The sequence below is a fragment of the Bidens hawaiensis genome, unplaced genomic scaffold, assembly GCF_021521415.1.
Source record: "Bidens hawaiensis isolate Kalapana, Puna unplaced genomic scaffold, B.hawaiensis_p1.1 tig00048833_1, whole genome shotgun sequence".
Taxonomy (NCBI): Eukaryota; Viridiplantae; Streptophyta; class Magnoliopsida; order Asterales; family Asteraceae; genus Bidens; species Bidens hawaiensis.
This window is the reverse complement of record NW_027498721.1, coordinates 12,545-29,945: the sequence shown is the minus strand read 5'-3', so window position 1 is coordinate 29,945 and position 17,401 is coordinate 12,545.

The following is a 17,401-nucleotide window of genomic DNA, read 5'->3' as shown; positions in this document are numbered from 1 at the left end:
CAATTAGGTTTAAGCATCGTCTGGATGAGCGCGAGTGTGGGTTTTGGGGGGTTGGGCCTCATACATTACACATATGAGGGTGGGCAATGAGAGGGACGGGGGGTTGGTTCCTTTAGTAAACCTATTTGGACTTATTCTTCTTATTTAATTAACCCCGATATATGTTGTGAGACGATCCGGCTTGATAGGTTTTTCTTTGTAATTGTATTTTTTTTGATATCAATCAATAGAGAGTAGGGGATTTCATATTTATGTGCAAAGTTTAAGTTTATTCGAAAAAAAAGAGAGAGAAAAAGAGAAAAAGATTGGGATTCAATATCCAAAGTGATATGTATCGAGTTAGTGATACAAATTGGTAGTGTATAGATAGTAGTTTATTTTATTCTTTATTTAGTTTTGATGTAACAAGCCGGGTCAGATCACATGAGTCACTTTTAATATTCCCATTCCATACCTTTACACTTGGCCCCATTACAACCCGTTTTAAGACCTCTTGATTTGTATTTGTGTTAAAGCATGAATAGGTGGAGATTTGATGGTAGTACAAGCGTATGCGAGGAGAATTGAGTATCATTGAAAAATATGGAATAATCACCGATAAGAATTGAGTACCGTGGAAGCAGAAGATACCGTGGCCTGGACAGTGGACCACGGTCCGATCGTAACTGCCAGACTCCTCCTTTATTAGGCCGTTTTGGCTAACCTTGGAAGCATCTTTCAATTGGGACGACTTGGAGACGATTTGTGAAGAACAAAAACATTATTTTGGGGTTTGTAATCATTAGATTATGTTTTTGATTGCTATAAACAAGAGAATTGAAGCAATGATTCACCAAACCATGAGTGGCTAATTCCCTTGGTGATCATCTTGGATGTAAGGTTTAATTGATACATTTGTTATGCTTTAATTTCTAGAATAATAACTTTGCAATGTTTGTCTAGTTATTATGGTGTTTGATTAGTTGATTGTAAATTGTTGCTTGTATTTGATCATATCCTAAACCATATGTTCTTGGTGCCATTGGCAATCGAGATATCATGGGAGGAATTAGGGTTGAATATTAATTAATTGATTATCGGGTAACAACCTTGCATTTTATTAATCCAAGTACTTAGTTCCCTTTTATCAAAAACAACTAATCAAACACGAACTATGTCTATGTGGTTCTTTCTAGTAAGCATGAACATTAGTGTTGAGTTAAACCTGAAATCTAAGATGATCAATTTCGTTTAATCCATTTACAAATCGCAATAGTTGTTTTGCAAGTGTCTTATTTTATTTCAGTTAATCTAAAAACCAACCAACCAAATATGAATTTTGTTTTTATGCAATTTTAGTTTAATTTTATTTTCTATTATAGCTACTGGTAAACACACATTCCACAAACTCTCTGTGTTCGACACCCACTTACTGCTATTTATTTAGTTGTATTTGGTTTATTTCTGAGTGAGTCTTTGACCTCACGTCATTATGATAAGTTACTGGCACGATTTAGTTAAATTTATTTCCCTATTATCGTACATCAACTCATGAAATTTGCACAACTTACCCTTCATCTTATAAAATTTCATCTTTGGTCCTCGCAGAATGTCTTCCTTCAGAATCCATCGTCGCATTCAACTGGTTCTCATGATCGCCGTCTGGTTTCTAGAAGGGATTTCTTCTGAAACAAGGCTTTGAGCCGAAGGGATTTCTTTGCAAGACAAAATATGACAACCAAATATTGTCTTGAAGAAAGAGAATCCTTTCTTGGAGCTATGTTTGAGCATAATGACAATCAAAGAAAACAAAGTTGAAAATGGTTATGAGTCTGATGATTCTTGTGAAGTTGTGCATGAAGATCCTGTACCTAATGTAGTTACTAATTCTGTTGTTGAAGTGCAAAATCCTGAAGTTTGTATTTCTAACCAAAACTAATCAAACTTTTTCTTCATTATGCAGGGACGTTCCATAGAGATCAATGACATATGGTATGTGGACAGTGGATGTTCCAGGAATATGACCTGTGATAAGAGATCACATGTGAATTATGAAGAGAAGTTTAGGAGCCGGTGGAATTTGGAAGTGATGTGAATGGAGGGAAAATTTTTGGAAAAGGCATCCTTACAAATGGCCAAGTGCCCTTTGACAATGTCTTGCATGTAGAAAGTCTGCAATATAACCTGCTAAGCATATCCCAAATATGTGGCAAAGGTTATAAAGTTGGATTTCATGATGCACGTTGTTTCATTTTGAAACCTGAATTTGTAATACCTCCGGACATGATCATGATGATGACACCTAGAAATGGAAATTTGTATGAACTTAGAATGAAGAATACAGTGTCAACGGGTGGATCATGCTTTGTGTCCAAAGAAACTGAAAATGAGAAAAGATTGTTGCATAGGAAATTGTACCATGTTAACTTAAAGAACATGAATAAATTAGTTAAAGGAGACCATGTAATTGGCTTACCAACTAAGGAGTTCAAGCTTGATGACAAATGTTCCTCATGCATTAAAGGAAAACAGCATAAATCATCTCATAAGACAAAACTCATGAACTCAATTGAAGAAGTGCTGAAATTACTTCACATGGATCTCTTTGGTCCGGTGAGTGTTCCTAGCATTGGAAAGAAGAAGTTTTGCCTTGTGATTACTGATGATTATTCAAGGTTTACATGGGTGTTTTTCCTTGCAATAAATAATGAAACTGCTGAGTTAATCAAGAGCTATGTGACAAGAATGGAAAATCAGCTTGACAAGAGGGTGAAGGTGATAAGAAGTGATAATGGGACTGAGTTTAAAAATGGAGTAATGAATAAATTCTGTGTGGCTAAAGGAATATTCCAACAGTATAGCGTTCTTAGAACTCCAGAGCAAAATGGTGTTGCAGAAAGAAGAAATAGAACATTGATTGAAGCTGCAAGGACCATGATTGCTGATACTTATCTACTTGCCTCATTTTGGGCAGAAGCCATTAACACAACAAGTTGTGTTCAGAATAGGATGCTTCTCAACAAGACTCATAACAAAACCCCCTATGAGATCTTATTCAAGAGAAAGCCCTATGTCAAGTTCTTTAAGCCATTTGGCTGCAAGTGTTCACTCTTAAACACTAAGGACTATCTGAACAACTTCCAGGATAAGTCTCTTGATTGCTTCTTTGTTGGATACTCACCACAATCAAATGCTTATAGAATTTTTGTAAAAGAACACATGTGTGTGATTGAGTCTTCTGACATAGTTTTCAAAGAGAAACATTTCAACAATGTTGATGGTCCTAGGGTTGTTTGATATTGAAAAACTCATCTAATGTTTCAAGATATATCCAGAAGACCTTGATAGTGCTTATAGAACAACTATCTTAAAAGCAGCAACAGTACAAAGATTAGACTTGGACAAATTGTGGTCTAGAGTTGCTAGGGACGATGCAGACTATAATTTTCAAAGAAGAAGACTGAATGAAGTTGAAGAAATTATAGCTGCAGAACCTGAGCAAAATGTTGAAAATGAAGAGAATGATCCTGTTGAAACACCTGAAATCTCTGAAGAAACATTTCAATCTGAACAGATTCCTGAAACTGCAAATGAAAATATGTTTGAATCATTGTTTGAAACACTTTAGATTAGAAACAATGGTGCCTCAACATCTAATATTGAGAACAACCTTGAGTCTACATCAAACATTGACATTGAACATACAAATGAACCTGAAGTCATTGTTTCAAACTTGGAACCTGAAATCACAGCAAGTCCAATTGTTCAAACCACCTCTACACAAAACCTGCATGAAAGAGTCACCAGAAATGCTTCAAAAACTGCAAATATCTATCTTTATGCGTGATTTCTTTCCCATATTGAACCAAAGAACATTGTTCAAGCATTGAAGGACAATAGTTGGGTAGAAGCTATGTAGGAGGAGTTGGCTCAATTCAGAGACTTGCATGTTTGGGATCTGATAGATAAGCCGAAAGGAAAAAATGCAATAGACACCAAATGGGTTTTCAGAAACAAGAAAGATAAAAGAGGTGTGGTTATTAAGAACAAGGCAATATTGGTAGCACTTGGATGCTTGCAGGAAGAAGGGATTGATTTTGAGGAAGTATTTGCTCCTATGGCAAGATTAGAAGCCATAAGGATCTTCCTTGCATATGCTGTATCAATGAATATCAAAGTCTACCAACTTGATGTCGAATCTACCTTTCTTAATGGGAAAATATATTAGGAGGTATATGTCACTCAGCCTCCAGGCTTTGAGGATCCTGACTATCCAAACAGGGTGTATAAACTTAGCAAAGCCCTCTATGGATTGCATCAAGCTCCAAGAGCTTGGTATGATGAGATGTCAAATCATCTACTTGACAATGGTTTCTGTAGAGGAGCCATTGACAAGACCTTGTTCTGCAATAGAAAAGGAAAGTGATTTGATACTGCTACAATTGCATGTGGATGGCATCATCTTCGGATCCAGCAATGAACAAATGTGCAAGGAGTTTGAAACTGTGATGAAATCAAAGTATTGTATGAGCTCTTTGGGAGAGATGAACTTCTTCGTTGGACTATAGGTTCAGCAGAAGCAAGAAGGAATATTTATTAACCAGTCCAAGTATGTTCAAGAAATCTTGACCAAGTTTAAATGCAATGACCTGGAGACTGTTTCTACTCCCATGAACTCACATGAGAAGATGGTAGCAGATGAAAAGGGGTAGTCAGTAGATCATCATGAATATAGAGAAATGATTTGATATCTAATGTATCTGACTGCATCCTGACCTGATATCATGTTTGCTGTATGTGTTTGTGCAAGATTTCAAGCGAATCCTAAGGTCTTTCACGTGCTTGCTGTGAAGAGAATATTCAGATTCCTTAAGGGAAAGCCTGACCTTGGGATTTGGTGCCCAAAGAATAGATCCTTTGATCTACTTTTCTACACAGACAGAGATTATGATGGCTGCAATATGAGTAGAAAATCTACATTAGGAGGATGTCAATTTTTGGGAAACAGAAGGGTGTCTTGGCAATGCAATAAGCAAACTACAGTGTCCATTTCAATTGCTGAAGCTGAGTATATTACTGCATCTGCTTGCTGTGCACAGGTTCTATGGATTCAGAACCATTCAGAACCAACTGTTAGACTACGGTTTGAATTTTCTAAAAACTCCTATTCTTATTGATAATATTGCTGCAATGTTTATTGTCAAAAATCCTATTCAACACTCAAAAACAAACCACATTGAAATCAGAGACTTTAATGAAAAGGGTTTAATAGAAATGAGAAGAGTTGAATCATGTGATAAATTGGCTGACCTGTTCACCAAACCACTTGATAAAACAAGGTTCAATTTTCTATTAAAGGCCTTAGAAATGATCAATTCTGATGAAGTCTGGTTAAGAATATGTGTGAGTGCTAAATTGATTATCTCTTATGACTGTTTATGTTTTAGTGTGTGAAATTATGTGCTAAAATGACTATTTTGCATGATTTCTTGTTCTAATGAAAATTTCATTGTGTGTTGATTATGAAAAATGTGTGACCTACTGTCTGATTTGATGATTGTGTTTGCCTGAATGATTGAATTGATTATCTATTTGAATTTGAATTTGTGAATAATAGTCCTAAATTGAACAACTTAAATATGATTCAGTTTGTGCTCAAATTACTATCATTCACACAAAGTGAATGTACTTGATTGAAAGATTGAATGTGATTGTTTGTTTGTGTGCTAAATTGAAACCTCTTTAAAGCTGAAAGAAACTTTTTGCTCTAAAAATTTGAATCTTTTTTGAATCTTGAATCAAAAGGAACATCTAAACTAAATTTTCAAACAAGACAAATGTTTTTAGTCAAAATGCAAAAAGTTATTGGTGAAAGCTAATGAGATATGACAAGACTATTCAGTTCAAAGCTTTGTGGTAGCTTAAAAGTGTTTTGAATGGAGATTGAATCCAACATATATGGGAAATGATAGAAATTTGGTTAAGTAATCTAACTCATGGATTTGATAGGCTAAAAAGGCTTTAAGAACAGTCATTGATGAGTATGGTAGCTTTCCATGATGTCTAAAAGCTTAACTGATATAAACATAATTTATATATGCTAAGATTGATGTGGATATACATTTGAAGAAGTAAATATGTTTCAATATACATATGATGGACAGAAAGGTAACTATCCAGTCATGCACAAGCCTATTGGTGCTTGGTCAACCCAAAATGAAATTTCTTTCATAAATGATATGAACAACTAAATGCTAAAATGATTATAAATCAACCAAAAGTTGATAAAAGTTTACAAAGATTAAACAAACTTAAGGGGTTTAAACTAGAACTACAGAGGTGGGGCATCAAAGTAAGTCCTAAACACCTTAAATGAAAGGCATAAGCTCGAACTGCGTGGCATGTAAGTCTAACGTTCAACCCTAAAGTTTGTATTTACAAAATATTATAAATGAAAAATCTATTTAAATATCAAAAGTTTTTTTTACCATAAATCGGGCGTTGAAGTCAATTTGGGGTGACTTGGAGAAAAATAAATAAGCCTTGAGAAGAGATATGAGCATCTTAAGTCCAAAATGGGGTCCTTTCTATTCTTATGCAAAATTGAACCTTTAAACATATCACTAAAGTAATGAAATACATGCTAAGTTCAAATACCTGCTATCAACTAGTTTTAAGTCAAAATAATGCTGAAAATAAAGTGTTGTGAAGTGAATTGATCAATATGATCCCATGTTGAGATCTATCCAAAATAGAAATTGTTTTAAATGGAAAAGAACTTAAATTTGATCTCTTTTTCATCATAAACTTGTGCTTGAATCAACCAAGAGTCAAACTTATCAATTTTTGTTGATTCGAGTTTGTGAACTTATGCTTAAACAAGTTAGGCATATGCATACTTTGCTTTATGAGCTTGTTTTGAAAATCTAAGTATATTCGAGCTTGTTTTCATGCTTGAATATATTTCTAAGTGTTTCGAGCATATCTGAATGTAATTTTTTCTAATTATGTTCGAGTATGATTGCATGCTTGAATATATATATTTAAGTGTGTTCGAGCATGATTGGGTGATTGAATTAATTTCTAAGTGTTTTCAAGCATACTTCAACTAATTCGAGTACATTTTTGCTCTTCTAGAACAAAGATTATATACTTGAGCAGAATGTAACTGGTGAAATTTGCTAAGTGTTTTCGAGCATGAATTCACTTTAACTTGTTAGGTGATAAGCATACTCTGTTTAACGAGCATACTTGAGTGTTATATTTGCTTGATTTGATGTGTAATTTGTCTAAGTTATTGACTCGGGCACATCTTTCCTCTCGAGTAAAGAAGTGTGCTGAATAATAGTTTCCTTGTTCAAAATGTTTAAGTGATTTATTTTTAAGTAACCTTCTAATTCGAGCATTCATGTTTCAGTTTGATGCTTAGATAATTTTAACTTAAATTTGGTCGAGCATGCTTGAGAAATGAATTACGAGCATACTTGAGCACATCTGTGCTTAGCAGTTTGCTCGAGCACAGATATATGTATATTTAAATAATTTCAAAAGTAATGTTGCATCCTGCTGGCACAAAAGACAAAATACTTTTGAAATTCATAAACAGACAAAGTACTTGGTATAAAAAGAGGACTTAGAAAATTTTTCTAACACTTTTCGCTCCTATTACCAAATACTCTCTCTGCTCGTGCCTTAAATATACTCGTGCTCACTCTGCATCATACTCTAGTTAATACTCATGAAATTCTGACTTGGTAAGTTGACGTATGCTGCCATGGTCTAGTCAAACAATCAATTTTAAAGACTTAAATACCTATAATAAGTACGGGTAAATAAGGTCGTCTTCACAGGAACTCAAGGAAAGTGCTAATTTAATATTACTAAATTAATTATTAACTAAGATAGACAGACGATGTCAAGCAATTTTAGAAAAAGATTTAATTAAAACTAAATAATTACTTAAAAAGACTTTGTAAACAATATTAATAAACATTCATTCTAGGTTCAGGTAATGTGTTATCCAACTTAATCCCAGATTTACTTGTCTTGATTGTGCAGTAATTACTAGACCTAGTAGTTTGATTGTGATGACAAACGATACCCTAACCGAATTGTTGACACAATTGAACTCGATCTACCTAACTACCAATTTATATTTTTTGAAAACCAATTAAGGAACAATATTTAATGATCAATAGTCCAATGACACAAGTGCCTAACCCTAAGTGTTGATGAAAAAAACAAACAAGTGATGTATTAGCTAATAATCCAAAACACAAGTTGTTTAAACAACCAAGCAATCAATTAAACAAGATAAAAGCAACAACTCAAATCATGTTCATAACATTAAGCATAGCAAATCTGGTCTTAAGAGGAATTACAAAAACCCTAGCCTAGAACGAACACAAGTGTTTAGCCGAACATCCACATATTATGCAAAATACTTATCTTTGATGAACATGCAAACCCTGAACTAATTGGAAGCCTTGGAATGGTAGAAAATCATCCCTCACAGCCCCTTTTGCCTCTGGAAGTCGTAATATTCCGAATGGTGAGGTTAATGGGTTTATATAAGGCAAAACCTAGATTTTTTCGGTTTTATGCAACTTCGCGTTGCGCGAAGTTGCATTCCTAGCATTTTTTTGTCCCGCAAAGATGCAAACGGACTTCATATTCAGATTCTTCTCATTGAGAAACCTGAAATTCATATATTATGGATTCCATAACTCATTTTCTAGGCTGAGATATGCCCGTTTTACTAAAAGACACTTTCCTGGTAACCCATCTTGTTTAGTTTTCACTTCGGCTTCAGGTTTCTCATCCAATCCTTTCTTGAATCCTTCTAAACCCTCAATACATGTTTCCCCATGATTCCATATTTTCGAGGCTTGCTTAATCTTCATCTGGATGGCTCTTAATTAGCTTGTTTAAGCTCCTTAACTTGCAATGTCCTGAAAACACATAACAACGCTTGAAGTACCAATGTTCACTCGTTTATTTATCTAAAACTAACTAATTAATATATGAAAATAACTAAATTCTACCCAACCATCACATCCCACACTTATCCTTTTCGTCCTGAAAAAGACTTTGCAATGGAATCAGAATCAGAGATTATTTTTACAAAATACTTCTTAGATTATCTTATTAAGTACAAGGAACACAAAAACCGCGATTGTCGATATTGTTGTCCACTTAAACCCATTCCTCAATACTTACCAGGAAAAATAAGGTGTGACAGTTTTATTAGTTCATATGATTAAAGTGGAACCCACACCTCAAAGCCCTGAAGCCGCCTTACCATGCTTAATTATAGTTTTACCGAACCAGACCACCCCAACTTGACTTAAACCTTAAAATTAGACGATCAAAATTTTGCACATTTTTATAATTTTTAAGCCCATATGTAACAGCTAAGACAACCTTGGATATTTTTATCGAACCAAAACCTAAACTTAAGCATCAAAGTCTACCAGAATGGCCATTAGATACGATTAAGGTGCAATTAAGTAACTAACTAATAAATAGCCCCCACTACTGTAAGGCCCCGCACCCCGGGAGCCAGATATTTGGTATTCATACAAAATATAGATTAAAGTAATTAAACTTGAAAACGGTTTCTTCCATTAAAACAAACATCTCAGAGTGTAAATTCAGCGGAAAAGATAAATAGTGAAGTAAGTTCCCTAAAACCCGGGAATTTTGCCCAAACCCAACTTTAAAACATAATTCATGAAACTATTTAAAATCAAATTGTTCAAAGTACATTCTTCCATCCACGTATGCCCTTCACCGTCCAAGTAGCTTCGTGCACGTCCAAGCGATAAGGCATCCTCTTCCTAACCTGAAACTCACACTAACATGCACACAAAGTCAGATTGAGTTGAGTGAGTTCAAGTTTTAAGTAAATAATATCAGTAATAAAAAATATGGTAGAGATACCAAAAGTTTTTAAAGTAAAAAGAGTGCATCCATTAAGTCATCGTTACCGAAGACTAAACATTCTCATACATACATATACCAAAGACATATATATATAAACATCCTTTCAAGTACATCCCTATATATATAACAATATATATATATATATATATATATATATATATATATATATATATATATATATATATATATATATATATATATATATATATAACATCCACGTATAACATCAGGGTCGAGCAAACGTACAACCCAAACAAGTAACATCCACGCATGCAAACACAAAGTAGGCATACGCAACATCCATAGTCGAAATGACTACAACTCCGCCAAATATAGGCCAAACAATAATGTACATATGTGTGTATATATATATTTTTAACATCCCAAGGCCTACAATATACTAGCAAGCCTATATAAAATCGTTTAAAACATTTCATCAAGTAAGAAAAACACTTAGGTGTGCATGCTAGCCCAAAACTTGAAAAGAGTGAAAAGGGGCATCATGAACTCACCTGACACAAGACGCGGATTCACCACGAGCTAGAGAATCCCTAAGAAATCCCAAAACTCAAACACCTGTCGGTTAAATGACATCAAGATGACTCGTTTATCCTACGAGACGTTCTAACATGGTTCGAGTTACCTAAACCCTCGACCTCATCAAACTTACTCACAACAGCCCCCAAGGTCTCACATTCACCAAATCGACCCTTAGGTACTCCCGGGAATAAAGAATTCCAAAATTACCCCCGGAAGCACTAGGTGATACCGATACACGCGTTTAAGAGTCGTTTAGGCCATTAACATTCAACTCAGCCCTGTGTGGACCCAACATGATAAAATCATAGCCAACAAGTCCACACGACTCTACACGAGTCAAATGGGTCGGTAACTCGCAAGTACGACGCACCAACTACTCAATAAACGAAATTGCGCGTTGTACCGACCCGTTGGAGTAACCGACAACCAATTCAGCCCCATAATTTACAAAAATGAATTTTGAACAGCCCGTACATCAAACCGAGTGTCCCCGAGCTGAATTGGTCATTTATCACTTCAACCCTTGCGTTAAACGCGCCAAACTACAATTCTAGTCAACCGAACCTAACAATCAAACTACAACTAGTTGATCAACTTAACGAACACCTATGAACATGATCTTTAAGTATGATATATGGGATATACCTATGAAGATTGTGGTGTAAAAAATCACTTCAAACAGCCCCGACAAGAACACAATTGAACATCCACCGGTTAAGCCTAAAACGAACTTATCGATCAATAACGAGTAAAACGTGTAGATTTTAGCATGCGAAGATGCATTTAATTACATAGGATAACCTTTGAAATAAATTATTAAATATTTACCAGACTTTAATAAATGTCTTAGGTTTATAAAAATATTTTTATTATATTTTTCTATTGGACACAAATATTATAAAAATTCCTCCAACAGAGTAAGGTACGTGCAGCTATTTCAGTGCGCAACAAAATGGTTTTATTTTTATAAAATTCATTACCAAACCAAATTAAATGATTCCAATTGGGTTTGATTCTTAACTCAAAATATTAAGTTCCAGAAGTAGAACCAACTAATTTGGACTCGTTGAAAAAGAGTTATGATGTCGGGAAGGCAGACCAGAATCCATCATCCCGCATCAGCTTTGACACTCGATCTTATAAATTCATAAAAACCATTGAAATCTCTTCCAAAAATTACATATTATACCTTTCTGGAATCTAGACTCAAAGTATAACATCATGGAATGAAGAATAGATCAAAAAAAATGGATTATCATCGCTTTACAGACCCTACAATAAACGTATACGAATCTGTCAGCAAACTGTAATCATCAAAACTCAATCCTAACGTGTTCAACGCTAAATCCTTTCTATGGGCTCGTGCGTGGCAGCTGGTATAGATGAAGAAAGGCGGACCGCTTGAACGGGACCTATTCTCGGTTTAATGGTGAAAAAGACATGGGAAATCATAAAACCGACGTTGAATTGAAGTTTTTACGGTTGAAACCCGGCTGCAAAGAAGAAAAATCGCCAGGGGGGTGGTCTGGTCCGATCGGCTGTGTATGGGGTTTAGGGTTAGGGTTTTTCATTATTTTATGATATAAAATAAATGTTACACATTAGCCCTCAAAGTTTAAGGGATATGGTAACTTGGAAGTAAAGGTTGGATAATTTAACGTACCGAGATGAAGTAAAGGCTCCCGAGAAACGTCGGTTAAATCCCGAGAATAATACATACTTTACAAGCTTTAACTCTTGGAACCGAAATTAACGGGCGTTACAGCTACATGACATACCCCCGTTATCAAGCAATACCCCAAAGTTCATCACCATAGGTGAGTAGGCACGAAGTCATCTATAGGGCTTACATATGACGTGTCCCCTGTGGTTCATTTCTTAATGGTAATGAGACGCGAGCACGGGACTCCATATAACTAACAGCGTGTATGATCAAGTCAGTAGTGAATTTGTACTTTTAAAAGCTCGTGGTGATCATGTTTAATGACTTATGATTTGGCAGATAAACTGCAGGTTTGCTCTTTTTAAGCTTATTTAATATACATAAATCCACTTAGGAAATATGCATACCCAGATGATAAACTGCATACAGACCCATGGTCTCTGAACCCCGAAGCATCCCATCAATACATGATTTAAGGTTATAGAACCATACGCCTATGAAGTGTTAACCACTTAACTAGTAGTATTTTTATTTATGTTTATATCAGAAGCCATCTAGCATACTTTAACGTTAAGCCTATCCAAGCATTGTACAACAACTATTCATATTAAAATATATTTTTGGTGATCAAATCTAATAAAAAGACTTGTGTATGGCCTAATCTTTCATTGCAGTCCTTACACAGGCTTAGCTAAACGAACAAAATCCTGAAGGTGTTTTCCACTAAAAATTAAGCAATTTAAAGTTCAATTAAGTCAACAACCAAACCATCCTTTCATTCTTAAAGCTGAGTCTACCGACACATCCCAAATTAAGTGGGTTCATGTTTTTTTTATTATCTCGTATTATATAATAATTTTGGAAAACAATCCCCGATTTTTCTATCATTTTCCATTTTTTATGCAAAAATCTTAATTCAAGGAACATTAAACTTTTAAATTTTTTCAATTCCCCCCCCCCCCCATCCCCACACTTGAAGCAAACATTTTCCTCAATGTTTAAAATTTAACAATTAAAAATAAGGACGAGATTAAAATTTACTTTAACAATTTTAAAACCGGGCCTAATGTGATGGTTATAACTAATTATACATAAATACAATTACACTTTTAACACAAAAACTAATAAAACAAAGAAGGTTATAAAAACGAAATCACCTGATAGAAAAGAAAACTCTCATGTGAAACTCTCTTGCCCTCGGTGATCTCTCGGTGAACTTACTTCTTCAACTCTCAAAACAAAATCTGCAAACTCTCAAACATGTAGAAGCACGCTTCTCACAAGTGTTAAGAATATAGGTCTTTTAATCGTTTGCAAAAACAATTCGTTTTAATTTACCAACCAATATTAATTAAATTCATAACCAAATTTGTTAAACTAGTAAAAATGTTAAAAGAGCTAACTCACTTTCGTAGGAATCACGGTTGCATTTAGCGTATGCAACAAGCCCTTTAAACCCCCCGGTAGCCCGGGTGGACGAGTATGGTCTCGTGAGGGTTTATAGTGAACTACACCGACAAAGTTCAACTACAAAAAAAATATACACGTACCTGAATACAAGGCCGGGTTGCCTACCGGTTAGCGCTAAGTTTTTGTTAAGGTTTTCAGCCGGACCGTTACCTGATTTCTTGGTTATGGTGGTCTAATGGAACATTTACCTACCGAATTCCCACATATGCTCGGTAATTAGGGTCCCAATGCTCTGCTTCCTTCTTCATGATTAGCATGTACGATAAACCAAAACAGGCCGGTATGAATGCATATTTACCTTTAGAATTTCCAACATATGCTCGGTAGTGAACACATCGAGCCCACACACTCTTTCTTATCTTCGAAACATTAAATATTGATCGGGGCCGAACCGAGCATTTTCCAACCGAGTTTCCCGTGTAAGCTCGGTATTTAACTTGTCATGTCCAGACTTGATTCCTCATGGTTGACACATCTATGGTACCCACGTGAGACCACTTCTTACCATGTTACCCATTATTCTTCATCTTCACCTTCCTTTTATTCGAGTTTAAATCATCATACTAGACTTTATCAATATGAATAATGTGTAATGGAGGATGATTGGGATAATCTGAAACTATCTTAGTCTTTGATTCTTTAGTGGGTGATACCTCTTTGACTGGGTCTAAGCATTTAACTCTATGCTCCAACAGCTCGGGCTCCTCTCCTACTACATCATAATCATCAAACATGACCTGGGTTACTTCCATAACCAGTTCTTTAACAGATTCTATGTCTTCAAAATGGTCTAAACTTTCAACTTCATGCCCTAAAAAATCTGAACTCTCTCCCTCTATATCATCATCTTCAACCACAACCACTGCACTCTTTGACTCTTTAACGATTGACAGAGTTGTTGTGGTATTAATCTCCACAACCTCTTCCCCCACTTCGTGCTCTAAAATCACTTGAACCTCATCTATCACTTCATTATCAGCCACAACACCACTAGCCAACTGCTCTCGTTCTCGTTTAATTTCGGCTACCTCTTCTAATAGTAACTCATCAGTTCATCTTGAGCCGCATTAAACGTTTTCTGAATCTCTAACCTTTCATTTATAGCCTTATTCTGAGCTTCTTGATCTCTTTTCATCTCCTTTAGAAAATTCATAACGTCTTTCATAGACTATTCATTGTTACCAGAGGAATCTTCTTGATCTTGCTGAAAATTCCTTTGATACATGCCACCATGATTATAATGTTGAGGGACTTCCTCGTATATCGGTTGGGGGTACTCAACATGATAGTAGTCTTCCTCCTCTCGGTAACTTACAAAAGTTGGCGTCTCAGGTCCAACACTATCATATTCACTTGACTCGTAGTAACTTTGAGGGTTTGGTGAAGATGGTTCGTCATATGAATGTGGATAGTTCGAATAATCATCCTCCACAACCTTATATCCTTCATGTGGGTCATAAACCTAACTCCACATCATCTTGAGTTACCTACACACATGAGACACACAAATACCTCTCGTAAAATCAAACAAATAAAAATAAAAACAAAAGCAAAAACTAAACTAAGGCAAAAAGAACAAAAAACTAAAACTAGCACTTTGCGCGTTAAGTCTCCGGAAACGGCGCCATTTTGACGTAGGCCATCGCGGTCTAGTCAAAAAATCAATTTTAAAGACTTAAATACCTGTAATAAGTACGGATAAGTAAGGTCGTTTACACAGAACTCAAGGAAAGTGCTAATTTAACATTACCAAATTAATTATTAACTAAGGCGGACAGACGATGTCAAGCAATTTTAGAAAAAAGATTTAATTAAAGATAAATGATTACTTTAAAAGACTTCGTAAACGATATTAATAAAACATTCATTCTAAGTTCAGGTAATGTGTTATCCAACTTAATCCCATATTTACTTGTCATGATTGCATAGTAATTATTAGACCTAGTAGTTTGATTGTGATGACAAACGATACCCTAACCGAATAGTTGACACAATTGAACTCGACCTACCTAATTACCAATTTAAATTTTTTGAAAACCAATTAAGGAACAATATTTGATGATCAATAGTCCAATGACACAAGAGCCTAACCATAAGTGTTGATGAACAAACCAAACAAGTGATGTATTAACTAATAATCCAAAACACAAATTGTTTAAACAACCAAGCAATCAATTAAATAAGAAAAAAGCAATAACTCAAATCAAGTTCATAACATTAAGCATAGCAAATCTGGTCTTAAGAGGAATTACACAAAACCTAGCCTAGAACGAACATAAGTGTTTAGCCGAACATCGACATATTATGCAAAATACTTATCTTTGATGAACATGCAAACCCAGAACTTATTGGAAGCCTTGGAATGGTAGAAAATCGTCCCTCACAGACCCTTTTGCCTCTGGAAGTCGTGATATTCCGAATGGTGAGGTTAATGGGTTTATATAAGGCAAAACCTAGATTTTTTCGGTTTTGGGCAACTTCGCGTTGCGTGAAGTTGCATGTCTAGCATCTTCTTGTCACACAAAGATGCAAAACCGACTTCATATTCAGATTCATCTCATTAAGAAACCCGAAATTCATATATTATAGATTCCATAACTCATTTTCTAGGCCGATATATGCCCATTTTACTAAAAGACATTTTCCTGGTAACCCATCTTGTTCAGTTTTCTCTTTGGCTTCAGGTTTCTCATCCAATCCTTTCCCGAATCCTTCTTAACCCTCAATACATGTTTCCTCATGCTTTCATCTTCTCAAGGCTTGCTTAATCTTCATCTGGATGGCTCTTAATTAGCTCGTTTAAGCTCCTTAACTTCCAATGTCCTGAAAACACATAACAACGCTTGAAGTACCAATGTTCACTCGTTTATTTATCTAAAACTAACTAATTAATATATGAAAATAACTAACTTCTACCCAACCATCATAAGTAATTAATGGTTGATTTCCGACACTCAATCACTGCGTTGGTTTTTATTGTTCTTGTTACTTATCGAATTGTTTCTGTGTGTAGGTTATTAAATTGTCGAAGAACATGCCACTGAAGACAATTCTTCTCTAACTGTTACTCTTTATTCCAAATGTATCTTCAAAACACTAACTTTATTGATTATCTTTTGTTTTGTAGATATAATGGCATATTAATTTGAGCCTAAACACAATATGTGTGCTCTGCTGGAAGTGAATGACGAAAACTAGGAGCTTGGCTAGATGATTGATTGGCTGAATGCCTCTAATTTGCTATTTTCTCTAACTGAAAGTCCAATCATCTACAAAAATCACATTAATGATTTCTGGGAATCTGCTGAATTTACTGATGATGTAAATTAAAAGAGAATTGAAGCCATTGTCCTTGGCCAAGAAATAGAAATCACAAAGCAAATCATAAGAGCACGTCTACAACTCAGTGATGATCATGAAGAACAGTTGTCCTACTCACAGCTGAGGCTATTAAGAATTTTTCAAGAGACAATGGGATACCAGGGAAACATACATGAAGGCCAATTCCATAAAGGGATGTTTCCTTTATTATATTGGTTCCTCATTAACCATGTTATTCAAAGTCTATCATTGAGGAGAGGAACCTGGACTTTGTTGAGCAGAGAGTTGGCTACTCCAACTGTTGCGATTCTATAATGACAACCCTTTAATTTTTCATGAATGATTTTCAATGGGTTGCTGAACAATGCACAAAAGAATGAGAGGGATAAATTTTTAATGTATCCCAGGTTTTCGCAACTCATACTGAATGCTGAGTTAAATAATCTTTCAAGAACTGGTGTAAATCTAAGACTACAGGATCCA